This window comes from Oncorhynchus tshawytscha, linkage group LG32 (genome assembly GCF_018296145.1).
Source record: "Oncorhynchus tshawytscha isolate Ot180627B linkage group LG32, Otsh_v2.0, whole genome shotgun sequence".
Classification (NCBI taxonomy): domain Eukaryota; kingdom Metazoa; phylum Chordata; class Actinopteri; order Salmoniformes; family Salmonidae; genus Oncorhynchus; species Oncorhynchus tshawytscha.
Genome location: NC_056460.1, coordinates 15,372,814 through 15,385,852, shown reverse-complemented (window position 1 = coordinate 15,385,852; position 13,039 = coordinate 15,372,814).

Genomic DNA, 13,039 nt, shown 5'->3' with positions numbered 1-13,039 from the left:
TTTCACCTAGTCGGCTCGGGGATTCGACCAAGCGACCTTTCGGTTACTGGCCCAAAGCTCTTAATCGTTAAGCTACCAGCTGCTCCTTCAACAACGCTATTCTACGAGAAAGACATATTGAGTACGGTTACATGCACACAATAATACAATAATGCAGTTTGGATTTTATTATTGTGGATAGTCAGATTAATATAATAGTTTGTTTAAACTGTTGACATGCTTTGCAAGAAGAACCATTTTCCTAATAATCCAGTTTACATGGACACATCTGAAATCAGACCTGATCGGACAATAAGGAGGAACTTCGGTGAATAAGTAAACATTTCCTGACTCAAACCGATAGTACTTTTGATCAAAATAGCTCATTCGGCCAGAGGCTTTCAATAAAACAACATTTCACCGATTTCTGAATCCACTATATATATATATATATATATAGTATCAGGAGTCATGTGACCCATTTTTGCAGTTGCTTCAGTATAACACTACAGTGAGAGAGAGAGGACCAACTCCAATGAACTAGTTTCAATGTATGGAATCACTTCAGAGTTTCTTGATTTTGGGTAAACTTCCCCTTTAAATAAATGTAGAAAAAAAATCCAGTCAAATTGAACTTTCTACCACAGCAACCATGGTATTTTTGTGAAGCCTATTTGTTTCTATGTTCGGACATGTAAAGTTTGTATGTGAAAACTCTCTCTAAGATGCATACTTTCACTTTTTCCGAACTCACTTCACTCGAGCTTAAGAGGGAGTCTTGCCCTACCGGTGCTGGTACCTGCGCAGATCAAACACACCGCTGGAACACCAAGTAAGGTGTTTACATTCCTAATAATTCCAAAGATTTCTCAGCAAAATAGGTGTTTTATTTGGCGTATGCTTAGATTTGGACCTTATTCCAATTAAGATAAAAATACTAAAGTGTTTACATGACTATGGCCATACTTGGCCTACTGCCATAATCATGTGTAATATTCAAATTATTAGTGTGCATGCAAGCGTATTCATTGTTACAGTGAGTGTGACGTGTGCCACTGTACTTTCTCTCTCTCTGCACTTTAACGGAAACTGTCATTTATACCTTCATTTTAGGTATTATCAACAGTAAAAAACTCATACTGTAAATTATGGTGCATTGTGGGAAAATTGCTGTATATCGAATGGTACTGTAATTCCACCCCACAGAATACCGTATCATTGGAGCGTCATAAACCTTTTGACCACTAGTGGGTGCATGGTATTATTGTTTCTGGCTCATTAACAACATATTTTGAGGCGTGCCTTGTAAAAGGCTATATTTGTTGCACCCGTGAGTGAGAATGTACATTTTACTGTATTGTACTGGGTGTCATTACACAGTACTTGCTTTGATACCATGTTTATATTACAGTAGGTGTACAGTAATATTAAATACAGAATTTGACTTGCCACCGAGCTGCCTCTAAATTACTGTCCAATTCATGGTAACCCCTTTACAGTGTGGCTAACACACACACACACACACACACACACACACACATACACACACACACATACACACACACACATACATACACTCTCTCTCTCTCTCTCTTGAGCCACAATGATTCTTGCTATTGCAGCCTGTGTTCAATCATTCTCCCAGCAAGATTTCTGATGGGAATCTTTATCCTTCACTAATCCCTGTATATCCTCTTATATTCTACACTGCTTATCTGACATTAGCCAGACTAGTCATCTTGTCTGAGGACATTGTACATAGAGATTTCATTTAAGATATTGATTATTTTAAGGAATAACATACAGGTGTACGATCTTAATTTGATCTATATTCAGTCACAGCAAAACAATCCTGCAGCGACAGAATCTGAGCGTTTAGTCTATAATGTTGTTTGATCGGTGGTTAAGCTACTAGCTGGCCAAAAGTAGGCTACATGAACTGCAATACTGTTAATATAACCGTGTGTTAGTGTGGGTTTTCAGTCAATTGATCAAATCACGAAGCTCATAATTCTCAGCAACAAAAGAGTGATCAAATTACATCTGTAACTATAGCTTTAAATTTGGCCAAAACCACATGTCTGTATGTGTTAACATGGTTCAACAGTTTCATAGCAGTCTGATCTAACACATGTCAGCATTTAAATCAATCAGCTTTTAGTTTGAATGCACTCTATTGATGGAACAAAATTCAAAATACACGACCGTTTAAAAGTTTGGGGTCACTTAGAAATGTCCTTGTTTTTGAAAGACAAGCACATTTTTTGTCCATTAAAATAACATCAAATTGCTCAGAAATGCAGTGTAGACATTGTTAATGTTGTAAATGACTATTGTAGCTGGAATTGGCAGATTTGTAATGGAATATCTACATAGGCGTACAGAGGCCCATTATCAGCAACCATCACTCCTGTGTTCCAATGGCACGTTGTGTTAGCTAATCCAAGTTTATCATTTTAAAAGGATAATTGATCATTAGAAACCCATTGTACAATTATGTTAGCATAGCTGAAAACTGTTCTGATTAAAGAAGCAATAAAACTGGCCTTCTTTAGACTAGTTGAGTATCTGGAGCATCAGCATTTGTGGGTTCAATTACAGGCTCAAAATGGCCAGAAACAAATAACTTTTTTCTGAAACTCGTCAGTCTATTCTTGTTCTGAGAAATGAAGTCTATTCCATGTGAGAAATTGCCAAGAAACTGAAGATCTCGCACAATGCTGTGTACTACTCCCTTCACAGAACAGCGCAAACTGGCTCTAACCAGAATAGAAAGAGGAGTGGGGGGCCCCGGTGCACAACTGAGCAAGAGAACAAGTACATTAGTGTCTAGTTTGAGAAACAGATGCCTCACAAGTCCTCAACTGGCAGCTTCATTAAATAGTACCCACAAAACACGTCTCAACGTCAACAGTGAAGCGGCGACTCTGGGATGCTGCCCTTCTTTCACAACATTAACGTCTATACTATTTCTGATCAATTTAATGTCATTTTAATGGACACAAAATGTGCTTTTCTTTAAAAAAAATAAAGGACATTTCTAAGTGACCCCAAACTTTTGAACGGTAGTGTAGATTTCATTTTGATGTTCTGATGCCATTCGGTCAATTTAAAACATTGATTGGGGACTTAGTTGAGGAATGTAATTGTTTTTTTCTGGGTGATTTGTGATGTTACATTTGTGCTTCCCATGACTTTTTGTATTTTAATGTACACTGCTCAAAAAAATAAAGGGAACACTTAAACAACACAATGTAACTCCAAGTCAATCACACTTTTGTGAAATCAAACTGTCCACTTAGGAAGCAACACTGATTGACAATACATTTCACATGCTGTTGTGCAAATGGAATAGACAACAGGTGGAAATTATAGGCAATTAGCAAGACATCCCCAATAAAGGAGTGGTTCTGCAGGTGGTGACCACAGACCACTTCTCAGTTCCTATGCTTCCTGGCTGATGTTTTGGTCACTTTTGAATGCTGGCGGTGCTTTCGCTCTAGTGGTAGCATGAGACGGAGTCTACAACCCACACAAGTGGCTCAGGTAGTGCAGCTCATCCAGGATGACACATCAATGCGAGCTGTGGCAAGAAGGTTTGCTGTGTCTGTCAGCGTAGTGTCCAGAGCATGGAGGCGCTACCAGGAGACAGGCCAGTACATCAGGAGACGTAGAGGAGGCCGTAGGAGGGCAACAACCCAGCAGCAGGACCGCTACCTCCGCCTTTGTGCAAGGAGGAGCACTGCCAGAGCCCTGCAAAATGACCTCCAGCAGGCCACAAATGTGCATGTGTCTGCTCAAACGGTCAGAAACAGACTCCATGAGGGTGGTATGAGGGCCCGACGTCCACAGGTGGGGGTTGTGCTTACAGCCCAACACCGTGCAGGACGTTTGGCATTTACCAGAGAACACCAAGATTGGCAAATTCTCCACTGGCGCCATGTGCTCTTCACAGATGAAAGCAGGTTCACACTGAGCACATGTGACAGACGTGACAGAGTCTGGAGACGCCGTGGAGAACGTTCTGCTGCCTGCAACATCCTCCAGCATGACCGGTTTGGCGGTGGGTCAGTCATGGTGCGGGGTGGCATTTCTTTGGGGGGGCGCACAGCCCTCCATGTGCTCGCCAGAGGTAGCCTGACTGCCATTAGGTACCGAGATGAGATCCTCAGACCCCCTGTGAGACCATATGCTGGTGCGGTTGGCCCTGGGTTCCTCCTAATGCAAGACAATGCTAGACCTCATGTGGCTGGAGTGTGTCAGCAGTTCCTGCAAGAGGAAGGCATTGATGCTATGGACTGGCCCGCCCGTTCCCCAGACCTGACTCCAATTGAGCACATCTGGGACATCATGTCTCACTCCATCCACCAACACCACGTTGCACCACAGACTGTCCAGGAGTTGGCGGATGCTTTAGTCCAGGTCTGGGAGGAGATCCCTCAGGAGACCATCCGACACCTCATCAGGAGCATGCCCAGGCATTGTAGGGAGGTCAAACAGGCACGTGGAGGCCACACACACTACTGAGCCTCATTTTGACTTGTTTTAAGGACATTACATCAAAGTTGGATCAGCCTGTAGTGTGGTTTTCCACTTTCATTTTGAGTGTGACTCCAAATCCAGACCTCCATGGGTTGATAAATTTGATTTCCATTGATAATTTTTGTCTGATTTTGTTGTCAGCACATTCGACGATGTAAAGAAAAAAGTATTTAATAAGAATATTTCATTCAGATCTAGGATGTGTTATTTTAGTGTTCCCTTTATTTTTTTGAGCAGTGTATATACAGTACCAGTCAAAAGTTGACACACCTGCTCATTCAAGGGTTTCTTTATTTTGACTATTTTCTACATTGTAGAATAATAGTGAAGACATCAAACCTATGAAATAACACGTATGGAATCATGTAGTAACCAAAAGAAAGCGATAAACAAATCAAAATATATTTTAGCTTCTTCAAAGTAGCCACCCTTTGCCTTGATGACAGCTTTGCACTCTTGGCATGCTTTTCCAACAGTCTTGAAGGAGTTCCCACATATGCTGAGCACTTGTTGGCTGCTTTTCCCTCACTCTGTGGTGTAACTCATCCCAAACCATCTCAATTGGCTTGAGGTCGGGTGATTGTGGAGGCCAGGTCATCTGATGCAGCACTCCATCACTCTCCTTCTTGGTCAAATAGCCCTTACATAGCCTGGAGGTGTGTTGGGTTCATTGTCCTGTTGAAAAACAAATTATATTCCCACTAAACCCAAACTAGAAGGGATGGCGTATCGCTGCAGAATGCTGTGGTAGCCATGCTGGTTAAGTGTGCTTTGAATTCTAAATAAATCACAGACAGTGTCACCAGCAAAGCACCCCCACAACATCACACCTCCTCCTCCATGCTTCACGGTGGGAACCATCCGTTCACCAAAAGGTAAGTCAAGGCAGGCAAAGAGTCGTAATCCAATTCAGAGTCAGGCAGGTATAGGATGGCAGGCAGGATCAGGAGAAGCAGAAAGGTCAGAACTGGGACGCCTAGGAAAACCAAAAGCTAGCGCACAGGAAACATGGGAACCCGCTGGTAAGACTTGACGGGACAAGACGAGCTGGCAACAGACAAACAGAAAACGCAGGTATAAATACACAGATAATGGGGACAAATGGGAGACACCTGGTGGGGGGGTGGAGACAAGCAGCAGACAGGTGAAACAGATCAGGGTGTGACAATATACAATGGCATTTTTGGATGCACCCTGTGAGTTGGGGGACCTCTGTTGTATAAGGTGATTTATTGCAATGTGATGATTGGTGTTACAGGGAGGAGAGAAAAGGGGGAAGGAGAGGGGGTTATCATATCCCCTTCTGCAGCACACCTGGTGAGCTTGCACTGCAGTCCTTCGTACAGAATCCCCCAGACTCCTCAGTATGGGCTGTACACCAGACCTCATTATCAATTACATAGATACAGCACAGGAAGAGAATGCACCATTTCAGTTGAAAGGCAAACTAGTATGTTTTGTATACAATATCATAGCAGGAAGTCTTGTCAGCATAAAGTAGGAAATTCAATAGTTAATTGAAAGTTATACTCTGTAGGGAAAGGTCCATCCATTTGTCATTTTAGTAATTTAGCAGACACTCTTATCCAAAGCAACTTACTGGAGAAAGTAGGTTGGAGTGCCTTGCTCAAGGGCACAACAGCAGATTCTTCACCTAGTCCGCTCGGGGATTTGAACCAGCAACCTTTTGGGTACTGGACCAACCTCTTAACCGCTAGGCTACCATTCTGGTCACAAATGAATTCATCAACCCCTGCGTCTATTATTATTAGAATAAGCAGTTAGTGAAACACGAGCGTTTAACATTTAGAATGTCTGTTTCTGGATCACACAACAGAGAGATTGTTTTTGGAGGATGAAGATGAGAGTACTAGAATGGACTTTCAGTCCCACATCTGCTCCTGCATGGGACCACACCCTGGGCTGGGTAATGCTAACGTCTGTGCGTTTCCCCCCTCCTCGCCCCCACACCGCCCTAGACTGCTGCATCTGTTATGCAACAAACGCAGTGCTCAAGCTACACCTCCTCCTCCCCTGTCATGGACCCTGGTCCACCGCATGTAAAACCTGGTGCTGGAATGTCAGTGTAATGACACCCTGTAGGTAGGAGGAAGCAGTGGAGAATCTGGACATCTGGACATCAGTAGTTTGCTGGAGATGAGGAGGAACCTGTCACGCAGACAACTCCCTAGAAATAGGTGAAACTTTCCTAGATGGGTTACTTTTTCTGTTAATAGCGATATTAATGCTTTCTTCATCACCTAAAAACAAAATTAGAATGTTTGTTGCTAATAATCCCCCCTCCCAGATAGATCTCTAATGTATAACACTGTAGATCTGCCCCCTACTAATGCTGGCTCAGGACTGGAGCACACGCAAAGGGCTTAAGTTTATTGATTCAAGATCAATGGCTGTTTGGCCCTCCCCTCCAAAAGCAATTACCAGAGACAGGACCTGCAGTGTGTCATCTTAATTAATGCGGAATCTGCCGCCTGCCTCCTGAAATGCCACATAGACATGCTGCAGACCGCCTATAGCATCAACGTACAGACAGCAGCTTCTCTCTTCCTGAGTGTCCATGTGGTCGTTGGATCTTTGTGTCTCCATGACGTTGTGTGTGATTTGTGCGTGTGTGCGCGTGTGTGTGTGATGTGTGCGTGCGTGTGTGTGTATGTGATGTGTGTGTGTGATGTGTGCGTGCGTGCGTGCGATGTGTGTGTGTGTGCATGCGCGCTAGGTGATTTGTAGATCAGGGATCATGTGCAGCACAAGGTAGTCCGTCTCAAATGTGCCCATCCTTTAGCTATCAATATGTGGATCACAGCTTCTATTCTGTCTGTTTCTCCTTAGTAGGTTCATTTGCACCTGCCGTTACAAAATTCAACAGACTGTCGGGGAATGGATGTAGTAGTAGTTTGTTTGAAGTAGGAAATGAAACAGAAATGTTGTTTGGTAGAAAAAAATGTTCTGGATGGCAATGACCCAGATGCTTGTCTAAGAGCTTGAAAGTATCTTGGCAGTTGGCACTGCGGCTGCCAGTGATTTGAAATAAAACGGAGTAATTCGATTTCTCGTCAAGACATACAGTGCCAGATTGATTTGTGAAATGAACACACCCTGGACGCCAGTAAATCTTGTGAAAGCATCCAACTGATTAAAGAGGTAACCATGCCAATGTGTTTTTCCTATTGTTTTCCTACTACACTTTTTCACAGTTTGCTACCCTTTCTCTGTGGGATACTTTGAGAGGAAGTGGATGTATGTTGATGTGTAATGTTATATGGTCATGTTTTCTGTGCCATGACTTGCAGTGCTGTTGGATTTAGTGCTCTATGAATATTCAGGCGCTGTGAGCGTGTGTTTGTGTGTGTGTGTGTATTCTGGTGTGCTTTAATACCATCGGGTGCGTGCTGTTCCGTATTATACGTGTACAGTGCACTCTCTCATATTCTCACGAGCGCCTGTGTGTGTCTGCCCGCTGGTTGTGTGTGAGGGGGGAGGGTTCACATGTTCAGTAGCTTCACAGGAGGAGAGTGACAACTCCCCTAGTCACACGCTGGGTGTCAGAACAAACCCATTCTCTCTCCTCTTTTCTTTTCTCTCCCCCTCCCAGCCTCCCTCCCTCCACCCCTGCCTCCCGCCCTCCCTCCCGCTCGCCCTCCCTCCCTGCCTGCCTGCCTCCCTGCCTGCCTGCCTCCCTGCCTGCCTGCCTCCCTGCCTCCCTCCCTCCTTCCCTGCCTCCCGCCCTCCCTCCCTCCCGCATTTACAACACCTCCCTCACGTTGACTGTGTGGAAACACAACAGGGTGTGGCACTACCACCGTCGCACCGCTTGACAAAAACACTACCAACGATGCACAACAAACAAATGCAACCACGCACACACTCACGCTAGCACTCCAAGAAACCAGAAGGACTATTTTATCTACAGTTCAGTAAATCTAAACCACATGCCAAAAGGAACATTATTAAAAGATCTGATGAATGACCCTTTAAAGCTGTCTTCTTTATCCTGTTTGGAAAATGCTGCCCTGATGATGAGATCGTTTGGGAGTTTTACAGCCATTGTCTGTTAAGTGCACTGCAGTCTGCAGCATTGGTGACTGTAGCCATAGAGATCTTTTGTCACACTCAGGTGCTCGCTAGGTACTCTGATGGCAGAACTCTCTAGAGCTCTCTTCCCCGCTGGGCTTTTCCAATTAGTTTGATATCAATCTGCAGTCATTGCGTTGATATAAATCATGTAATTCCCTTCAATGCCCAGTCTGGTGAATAGTCTTATTCTTTCTTATTAGATTGAAATGTGTGAAGGGTGTGTGTGTGTGTCTGCGGGTTCGTGCATCTGCGTCTGTGCGTGCGTGTATGTTTTCCGCTTGGCAGAGGAGAGCAATGTAACACCATTCTATGACAGAGAAGGACTGAGATAGGGCGTGGTACATCCACACTTCCCTTCCCCCTCTTCACTACCCCTCTTTTTTAGGTGTGTGTGTTTCAGGGAAAGCACATGGCACAGAGAACAAGGGACTGACAAAGACTTGCAAAAAGATACAGTGAATCCTGATAACAAGTTGTGTGTTGTACTTTTTAACAAAACATTTATTCAGGTCTTCTGTGAGAGGATGATACACACTGCCAAGATTATTTTTGTTGTGTGTGTGTGTGTGTGTAAAATAATAGCCATGCAATATTGTCAGTCTTTGGTCCCCTCCCTATCTGTTCAGTCTGTGAGAGAAGGCCTTTGCTTTGTTGTCTTTAACTGCCTTCAGACTCTGTAATAGCTGTGTTCTGTCATTGCTCAAACCCCTGGTCAGTGAACGAGTTCCTCAAGTTGTTGCTCGAAAGATAAGATGCTGGTTGCCTTGTGTTCGCTGCCCTTCATCAGTGCTGGGTTGTAGTTTATCATAAAACGTGTCCTAACTGCTCACTGAACACAGATTTTCATCTTTTAGCCAAAATCGTGAGTGTTTGGGGCATTGCTTACCTTTAGCAAACAAGCGTCTATGCATTGGCTGTTTGAAAGGTCTCTACTGAGGTGTGTCTATTTGAGCTGTGTGTGTGTGTGTGTGTGTGTGCGTGCTCATGCGTGTGTGCGTGTATGTGCAAATGGTGAGAGTGTGGCTCCTCACCCCCCATTGTGTTGCACATTGAATAATTCATGAGTTGTGGCTCACAGATGAAGCAGAAAACACCCCAAGAGAGAGAAAGGAGAGAAAGAGAGAGAGAGAGGGAAAGAAGGAGGGAGCGAGGGAAGGAAGGAGAGGGAAGAGAGAGTGGGGGAAGGAGGAAGGGAAGGACAAAGGGGTAAAGGGAAATGGAGGTGAAGGATATAGACAGGTGAGGGATGTAGAGGTGAGGGGGATGTAGAGAGGTGGGGGATGTAGAGAGGTGGGGGATGTAGAGAGGTGGGGGATGTAGAGAGGTGGGGGATGTAGAGAGGTGGGGGATGTAGAGAGGTGGAGGATGTAGAGAGGTGGAGGATGTAGAGAGGTGGGGGATGTAGAGAGGTGGGGGATGTAGAGAGGTGGGGGATGTAGAGAGGTGGGGGGGAGGTGGAGGATGTAGAGAGGTGGAGGATGTAGAGAGGTGGAGGATGTAGAGAGGTGGAGGATGTAGAGAGGTGGAGGATGTAGAGAGGTGGAGGATGGGGGATGTAGAGAGGTGGGGGATGTAGAGAGGTGGGGGATGTAGAGAGGTGGGGGATGTAGAGAGGTGGGGGATGTAGAGAGGTGGGGGATGTAGAGAGGTGGAGGATGTAGAGAGGTGGGGGATGTAGAGAGGTGGAGGATGTAGAGAGGTGGAGGATGTAGAGGTGGAGGATGTAGAGGTGGAGGATGTAGAGAGGTGGAGGATGTAGAGAGGTGGAGGATGTAGAGAGGTGGGGGATGTAGAGAGGTGGGGGATGTAGAGAGGTGGGGGATGTAGAGAGGTGGGGGATGTAGAGAGGTGGAGGATGTAGAGAGGTGGAGGATGTAGAGGTGAGGGATGTAGAGGATGTAGAGGTGAGGGATGTAGAGAGGTGAGGGATCTAGAGAGGTGACAGTTGGGAATGCAGTTTAGAGGAGAAGGCGGGAGAGAGAGAGAAATTGAGTGAGAGGTAGAAAGAGTGATGGGGATGAAAAGTGGGAATGGGCTATGTGTCGAAAAGAGAGGGAAGGAGGTTGAGAGAGAGGAGCGAGTGAGAGATAGAAAGGGAGGAGGTGGAGATGAAAGTGGCACAAGGGGGATGTAGTAGAAAAGAGAGAGAGGGAGGGATGTAGAAAAGAGGGAAGGAGGTAGAGAGCGAATCCAGGAGACTTTCCCTCTTTCACCCTGAGGCACACCTCTTTCATCAGCCCCCATCCTCCCTAATCAAAACATATTGGAGAGAAAATATTCCCTCGCCTATGGCTACCAGGGCAACCCCTGAATGCCTAACAGGGGCAAGCACCAACAGATGCTTCCACCTAGCTGCCTCACATCACAGCAGATACCAGCCTCTTGTCTTTCATTTGCACCTGAGTCACACCGGTGACCTGGTGGGATAGATTTATTAACCCTTCATCTGTCAATCTGGCAACCCACTCCATATCCCCCACCTGGCAAGCTGAGGCACCAGCAGACCAGTGATCATATGAACCTTTTCATATGTCAATCTGGCAACCCACTACATATCCCCCCCACATCCAATTACTGTTCCATCCAACCCCCACATCGTTTCATGCCAACCTCAAAGACAGATCTGATGGCGAAGAGGGTGCATTTAAACTGAAATTCAAGGACACTCCCTCATCTCCCTTGTATAGCCTTGGGCTAGCCCTCTCACCAGACCTAGGTTCAAATAGTGTCTGTTTTCTTGCAAATATTCTAGCTGAAATTGATTGAGCTTGCCTGGTGCAAGGGAAATAATAGATTCGTCCCAAAAGTGCAAAACAGTCCCACTTGGCATTCTCAATCAAACACTCAAATGCTAAAAAAAAACAAATGCTGTTGAATTCATTTAACTCAAATGAGCTAGCTAGTTGGCTAAGATAGCAGCCCCAACTGTCAAAGTGAGAGAGTATACCATTCTGGATAGGGCAGGTACTTTTGTGTAGTTCCTGTCCCTAGAAGTGAGGACGGAGATAATAGTAACATAATATTCAGTGTGGTGTAATTTGACTTTTATGAAGTCTGTTCCTTATGAGGTTTTCTGTCCTCAGATAAAGAGAGCTATGGAAGCCTGTCTGCAGATTAAGACGTCCCAATGAAGAGCAAGTGGTTCTCAGTCCTGGTCCTGGGGACTCAAAGAGGTGCACATTTTTGGTTTTGCCTTAGCACCGCACAGCTGATTCAAACCATCAACTCCTCATTAAGCTTTGAGTGGTATTTATGTATTCATTTGTGATGCTATCCTTGATCTGATCCTGATTTTGTCACATGCTACACAAACACGTACAGTTGAAGTCGACATACACCTTAGCCAAATATATTTAAACTCAGTTTTTCACAATTCCTGACATTTAATCCTAGTAAAAATTCCCAGTCTTAGGTCAGTTAGGATCACCACTTTATTTTAAGAATGTTGAATGTCAGAATAATAAGAGAGAATGATTTATTTCAGCTTTTATTTCTTTCATCACATTCCCAGTGGGTCAGAAGTTTACATACACTCAATTACAATTTGGTAGCATTGCCTTTAAATTGTTTAACTTCGGTCAAACATTTCAGGTAGCCTTCCAGGAGCTTCCCACAATAAATTGGGTGAATTTTGGCCCATTCCTCCAGACAGAGCTGGTGTAAATGAGTCAGGTTTGTAGGCCTCCGTGCTCGCTCACGCTTTTTCAGTTCTGCCCACAAATGTTCTATAGGATTGAGGTCAGGGCTTTGTGATGGTCATTCCAATACCTTGACTTTGTTGTCCTTAAGCCATTTTGCCACAACTTTGTAAGTATGCTTGGGGTCATTGTTAATTTGGAAGACCCATTTGCAACCAAGCTTTAACTTAAAACTCTTTAAAGGCCACAACATGATATCCGGCTTTCCTTCAGAGACATCTCCTGTTTGACAGGCTCTATAAAAAGACTGACCCAACTGTTTCTCTCCAGGTGTATTGAGCCAAATCAAAAGTTTTAGCTTCACTGTCCAAATAAACATGTAGGGTAGTGTATGTGTGAGAAAAATAAAACGAAGCCTAGCGAACAGTGAGAAGCATGGCATCAGAGACACATTATCTTACACAACAGACAAACTACCATCATCAAAAGACAAACTAAAAACGTTAAAAGAGACAGTAAAAATATGTAATTTAAGAGACTTGAGTGGGGTGAAACAAGTATCCATGATGTTTGCACAGGCTGGGTCTCCAGTGGAAATCCTCTGTCCTGCTCTGAAATAGGCTGGGGTATATTGACTGATGTCTTGAGATGTTGTTTCAATATATCCACGTCATTTCCCATCCTCATGATACCATCTATTTTGTGAAGTGCACTAGTCCCTCCTGCAGCAAAGCACCCCCACAACATGATGCTGCCACCCCTGTGCTTCACGGTTGGGATGGTGT